We start from the raw sequence: 7,538 nt of genomic DNA on the forward strand, positions 1-7,538 counted from the left end.
CTAACAGGGTGCGCTAATGTAAGTCCAATGAGGTAAGGCAGTTTAGCAGTATTGTATGGCATGCGATTGTGTAACGGGGCTGCGATAGTAGGCACAATCAATACTTGTTTGTAAATCTATGACGGCAGTGTTTAAATTTCGTGTATTTCTGGTTGCATCTCCAAATGCTGCTAGGCTAACTGTCGAGGTTCCATTCGGTTTTAATTGCAATTCAGCGGCTAATTCCTCGCTAATAAACGACTTCTGAGATCCTTCATCTAAAAGAATATTAGCGGTAGCTGACCTGTCATCTACCCAAACTGGTGAGATGACTGTCTTTAATAAAACGTCTGTCCTTGGTTTAATGTTCAATGTCGACGTGTAACATGTTAATGCATCATTTTCGTTCTCTTCTGTACTTACTATGGTATTTTGCGGTAAAGATTTTGCTGTACTTAACGTTTTCATTTTCTTGATTCTTATTACTGTCACAAAGACTAGTGTGGTGCTTGTTATCACATTTTCTGCATCTAAAACGCGAGCGGCATTCTGAAACTTTATGACTTCCAAAGCAACTGTAACATACTTTTTTCTGTTCAATAATAGCTTAGCGGCTCTCTCTGTCTACAACACTGGTACATTCGACTGACGAATGCGATTGTTTGCAATAAATACAGGTTTTGGGTTTGAACTGATTTATTACATATTGAGGTCTTGCAATGATTTTGGGTTCAACTGCTGTGTGAAATGACGCTGTTGGTGTGAAACTGTCTAATTTATCTGAACTACCAGTTTCCTGTACGTACATCTCTTTGCCGATTGCTTCTCTAAGGGACCTTATATCCCAATTCCGTTTTCCGTGTTCTCTGGTCATGAGTTTTTTCATTTCGTCGGGTAGTTTTCCAAATATTATTGGTACTAAAAGTGATCCGAATGTGTCTTGCGATTTTCCGGGCGACTCTAATCCCCTTATGCACGATTCCATTTTATCGTAAAATCCTCTTATGCTTTGAGGTGTAAGTGACGGATGCGTAAGTTCAAGTAGATTCTGCATGTACGCGTTTATAATTGTTTGTGTCTGTTCATACCTCTCCTTTAACAATATAATTGCGTGTTCATAGTTGGCGTTTGATAGAGATAAACCGGATATGCATTGTGCGGCTGCACTGTGTACCTGAGATTTGAGATAGCTGAACTTTTGTATATTTGTCAAAGAGGGATTGTCATGAATGGTTGTCTCAAACGATTCCCAAAATGTCTGCCATGTTAATATGTCTCCCGTAAAGTTCGGTAGATCAAGCTTCGGTAGCTTGTGATAGAAGTTTGTTGCTGTTGTTGGGTTTGCATTCGTATAAACGGAGTTATTATCTACGGAAAATACATTTTCTGAATGGTTTGAATTATGATTTGCAATACTTGTTGACGGAAAATTTGATGAATCAAGTGTATTGGCTATTGGAACATAAGTTGTTTCACTCACCGTTTGCTGAAATGGGGTTGTTTTGTTTCCAGAAACTATGTCCTTGAATCGGCGAATGGCAACTTCCATATTCATTGCATAATCGTCCGCGTCAAGAATGTCTTGTTCCATGTCTTCTAATTCGGTTCCATCTAAGATCTGTGAGTCTAAAGATTCAAGCAGGTTCCTCTTCTTTGTAAGGTTGTCTACGGCAGCCGAAAGTTCTTCATGTCCAATATCATCTTGCGAAATTCTTTCCTTTGTTCTATAAATTAATCTTGTAACTGCACTACGGTGACCACCACGAGTTGCTTTTAATTTCTCCATGGGTCACGGCACCAATATCGTGTATCGTGTTTCTTGTGGTTAGTACTTCGCTTTAGGGTTAGTAATGAAAGGCGTTGTGTTATTATCAAATTGTATTCAAGTTATGAGACGTTGCGCACAAGGCAACGTTACGTAAACAATAGGCAAATGTAAACAATAGGTAACGTTAGTGACGTTAGATACTTAGTAATGTACAGCGGCTAATACTTGACAGATACTACAGATACAGTTAAGTTGGCCTCTTATCTTGACTTACATCTAGAAATTGACAATGAGGGTCGGTTGAAAACAAAACTTTACGACAAAAGAGATGATTTCAGCTCTCCAATTGTGAACTTTCCATTTCTAAGTAGCAACATTCCATCAGCACCTGCATATGGGGTATATATCTCCCAATTGATACGATATTCCCGTGCTTGCATTTCCTATCATGATTTTCTTGATAGAGGGTTGCTGCTCACAAGGAAGCTATTAAGGGCATACGATACAGTTTTGATCCCGTATTTACAGTTTGATGAAAATTTCAATAATGGCTATTTTTTGCCTGATTAAATCAAATATGTAATAAAAAATATACAGTTATGTGCTACTTTTTGAGTTAAATGAGGTCGAAATTTTGTGTATTTGCTCAAAATTCGGATTTGTGGCCGTATTTTCTCTTTCGAAAAAAAGCCATAACTTTTTTGTTTTAAAAGATAAACACAAATTGTTTTCTGTTATATAATTTGTAATTTCTGTTTTTTATGAGTATCCTTAAAATTTATGCATTTTTTATTAAGAAATAACTCATATTTATCAAATGGTCATGAATTTAGAAAAAAACGTAATTTTTTGCTGTATATTTATCAAAATAAAAAAAAATTGCACTATTTATAGTTTTATAAAATTTGGTCCACATAATCTCCCTGCAAAATGAAACAAAATGTCGTTTTAAAAAATAGGGTGCATGCATTCCTTTTCAAATTAAATCAGTTTGAATGATAAAAAAATCAGTCGAAAAATGCATCTTTTCTCGATTTGTCGTAGTTTGACGTCGCGAAAATAACAATTTACGTTAGCAACGTCATTACCTCCCCTGTAACTGTATCGTATGCCCTTAAACCAAGAGTTCCAAATGGTGAAGTTGAAATCATCCCTTCGTAAATTTTACGGACGCCATCACGAGTTGGTTGACCTTTATGGATTAACCGTTTCACAAATGATATCGGATATGTTCCTTACGTCGTAACTACAATCCCCTTCCCTTTCATGAATGTGACCTACCGAATTAGACTATTTACCGGATTTGTTATCACATAAGCAACACGACGGGTGCCACATGTGGAGCAGGATCTGCTTACCCTTCCGGAGCACCTGAGATCACCCCTAGTTTTTGGTGGGGTTCGTGTAGTTTCTTCTTTAGGTTTCTATGTTGTGTCATGTGTACTATTGTTTGTCTGTTTGTCTTTTTCATTTGTGGCCATGGCGTTGTCAGTTTATTTTCGATTTATGAGTTTGACTGTCCCATTGATATCTTTCGTCCCTCTTTTTTTAGATAGAAGGATATAGGACGGATTGATCTTTCTCGACTACACTTATCCCGTCTTTTTGTTGCATTTTATCCCTGTTCCTGTCTCTTTTTTTTCTTTTTCCCATATCCTTCTTTTTTAACAACTTCATTCCACATTTCGACTCTTTGCCCGTTATTTCCAACAATTTGATTAAAATTCAGACCTATATTAACTTCCATGTTCGTGCATGAAAGCAAAATAGGAGATATATATCTTGACTAGCTTGTATAAAACGGCCACTCTTTTTAACTAGAACATCCAACATATCAAAAGCGTGTTACCTCCATATAATTAGTTACATGGTGTGTTAGTGACCTAATTCTATATATATGGGGTCAGTAAATTCCATATATATCGTATTAGGTCACTTGCACATCATGTAACGAATTTATCTTAGCGACTATCTTCACATGTGGCATTTTGACTAGTGGCCTATCAAAGTGATCAAGTCTTCAATACTTAGTATTAAGATCCAAGTTCCATTTGTCTATACAGAAAACAAATGCCAACAAAAACAACTTTTAAACTTTAAATATGTTTTATGAATTTATTTTAATTGTTCATTACATGTATCGATTTCTTCGTCTGTTGAATCCTTTCAGATTTCTTTTTTGTTTCGAAAAGGATGTTACTCCGTCATGCCAACAATAAACACTTGTTAGCTTTAATTAGGTTTTATGAACTTATTTTAACCTTTCATCATCAATTTCTTCGTCTGTTGAATCCTTTCAGATTTTGCCTCAACACCGTGTTGTTTTATAAAGAGTTGTGGCATCTTTTTTGTTTTGAAAGGGAAGTAACTCCTAACTAACCCATATGGTAACGAACTATGTATGGTAACTAACCCTATATTTTCAGGACACCCTATATCAAATATACATAGTCATCGCGTCTAGTCCTTTAACAAATCATATCTCTATAAATCTATAGGAGGTAAGATAGAATAAATTACAACACTTTACTAAAGAATATTTTGTGATACATGTTATATGACGGTATTTATAAAAGAGCTTTGGAATTACTTCCGTTGATGCAAAGAATTATAGTACAGTCATTTTTGTATTTCAACATTAAATTTGTCAAAACGTTTAAGTTAAACAAGCCATTACTTTAAACGACGAGTCTTCGTCATATTCATTGTATTAATTTGTCATTCTTTTTACTTGTTTTTATTTATCACCAGGCTTATTATTGTTATACTAAAATATCAGAAACTGAAAGTAAAGTGTTTGGAATTTCTGGCAGGTATGAATATCGTTCAAATATAATTAATTGTGGATACTTGTATGCCACTGGGGCCGCCTATTAACATGAACTAATAACAAAATTTAATAAACAAAAGTTTAAGTCCCCAGTGGTAAACTGGCCTTCGTTCCTTTTTCCAATTAAGGGCTACTAAATACATACATATTTCAAAGTATTTATAAATAATTATAACTCATAGTCTTTACCTAATTTTCATATGACACCGAAAAGATCTTTCGTTGAATTTTACTTAAAATTATGACACAGTCATTTTGATATGCCTATTGAAATATGAAAAGTGTCTCTTAATTAAAATGTAGATTCAATGCAATGTTTGTTTTGTAAACTCCTCAAAATATCGGTTTAAACTATTTGCATTTATTTGATGGGGTAGTTTGATGTTTTCCTTGTCAGTGATAAAAGGAAACGAAGCCTTGTTTAGTCAAAAGGGACTTGAACCTGAGGCATGAATTTCGCTGTTTCATATTATTTTTGATTGCTAACTTTTTTTTGTTTTTTGTGGGCCCAGGCCAAATTACCAACAATCCTCCACATTCTAAGATAAACGGAATAAATACCTGACGGAAATTCGAGATACTATACTTTCGATTTCAGATGTTTAAAAATTACAATAATATACCTTTAAAAAAATCAAAGAAAGTAATTAGACTGACATGAAATAATGAAACTTTATCCCCAATTTTTATTTTACCCGTAACATCCCATATCGTTAAACTGTGTCACCCAAACATTTGTCTTTGTATATTTTCTCATGACTATATAAGGAGCTGTGGATTTACTTCCTCTTGACAATGGTTGCAGAGGATAATATGAATAATATAATTACATATTATTTTTTTGTTTTAACACTCGTTTAGTCAAAACGTTCAAATTCAATCTGCTATTGTATGTAACAACAATTCTTTGTCTGAACCGTTTCATTATTTTGTCATTCTAATTACTTACTTCCATTTATTACCAGATATAGTATTGTAATATTCAAATATAAGAAACTGAAAGTATGATATTTGGAATTTCCGTCAGATATTTATTCCGTTTACACAATTTGAAATGCTTTTTGATTTGTTTGATATCCCGTCTCACATTTATATGTCCCACCTATGATAAGTGTTTTGTATTACAACAAATGTTCACTTCTGTTCTAGTATTATGAACAATAAAATTATTTTGTAAAAAATATATCCGCACTCCTAACAACTAAATTATCATTAACAAACGCCATTGTTTGCATACCAGCTGCATATAGGTCTGAGGATAGGACTTGACCGTCACATAATAACATTAACCAATGAAACATTAAACTGAGGTCAAAGTCACATTATCCTAGCCAAAAAAAAACATATACAACCAACACGAATTCCTTTTGTCCAAAATATATATGATGTATTGCTCAATTCACATTCATTTCATACATCAAATGTAGTTGACCTTTTGCTCATAATAATGTATGCTTGATATGGACCTGACCACTAAAACTGATTTTTGAAATGAGTTCTTCATGGTTAGGTAAACCTTGTGTGACAGATAAGAATACCATTTCAAGATCCTAATTATTAAACAGTTTTCATGTTACTCATGATAGTCTGTTTCATAGTTAAAAGTATTATCAAAACTTCAAGACAAAATAGTGATTTATTTATTTGATCACCTGGCACTTTGACGTCTAGCCATTCGTTTTATAAAGCATTAAGTTAAATCTTCGAATCAGTTCGAATCAGTTGAAAAGATGAGTTCGATAAACACATAGTATTTTGATCAGAATTTTTAAAGATCTCGATAGGTGGTGAGGATCACTTACAGTGAAGGCACAGTAAATGTGCAGTGAGCATGGCATTCTCTCTACCTGACAGATTAAAGTTAACCTTTCATTTTCGAACTGGACTTGGCAGTGCATTTAGACATATATCACAACCATAAGATGTCCCTGTTTATCACTAGTTTAACTTCGAAGTGGCAGTCAAGGGATGATCATTTTTCTATACCCAAATCAACCTTGGGTTTCAACTCTATTGAGGCAAAATTTCAAAAGATACAACAATGAACCTACTGTAATACTCTGTCTTGCTTACTTTGACTGTATATTGTGTTGAGATTCCTCGATATAAAGGTCGTACTTGTAGTAACATGATGAATGAACCTTTGATAGAGATAAACTCTGTCAGAAGCACATGTTTACCTTCACAGATTAAACTAGAGGCTCTTAAGAGCCTGTGTCGCTCACCTTGGTCTATGTGCATATTGAACAAAGGACAAAGATGGATTTATGACAAAATTGTGTTTTGGTGATGGTGATGTGTTTGTAGATCTTACTTTACTGAACATTCTTGCTACTTATAATTTTCTTTAATATTTAGTTACAGAGAAAAAAATTACTATAAAGGGCAATGATTTTAAGGGGTCAACTGACCATTTTGGTCATGTTGACTTATTTGTAGATCTTACTTTGCTGAACATTATTGCTGTTAACAGTTTATCTCCATCTATAATAGTATTCAAGATAATTACCAAAAACGGCAAAATTTCTTTCAAAATTACCAATTGGAGGCAGCAGTCCAACAAGAGGTGCCCAATTCATCTGAAAATTTCATGGCAGATAGATATTGACTTGATAAACAATTTAACTCGAACATATTTGCTCTAAATGCTTTGGTTTCAGAGTTATAAGCCAAAATCTACATTTTCCCACTATGTTCTATTTTTAGCCATTTTTTTAGACCATTTTGGTCAAGTTGATATATTTGTAGATCTTACTTTGGTGAACATTATTGCTGTTTACAGTTTATCTCCACCTATAATAATATTCAAGATAACCAAAAAAACGGCAAAATTTCCGTAAAATTACCAAGTCAGGGGCAGTAACCCAACAACCAATTGTCCGATTCATCTGAAAATTTTAGGGCAGATAGATTTTGACTTGATAAACAATTTTACCCCATGTCAGATTTGCTCCAAATGCT

The sequence above is a fragment of the Mytilus galloprovincialis genome, chromosome 4 (genome assembly GCF_965363235.1).
Source record: "Mytilus galloprovincialis chromosome 4, xbMytGall1.hap1.1, whole genome shotgun sequence".
In the NCBI taxonomy this organism is placed as follows: domain Eukaryota; kingdom Metazoa; phylum Mollusca; class Bivalvia; order Mytilida; family Mytilidae; genus Mytilus; species Mytilus galloprovincialis.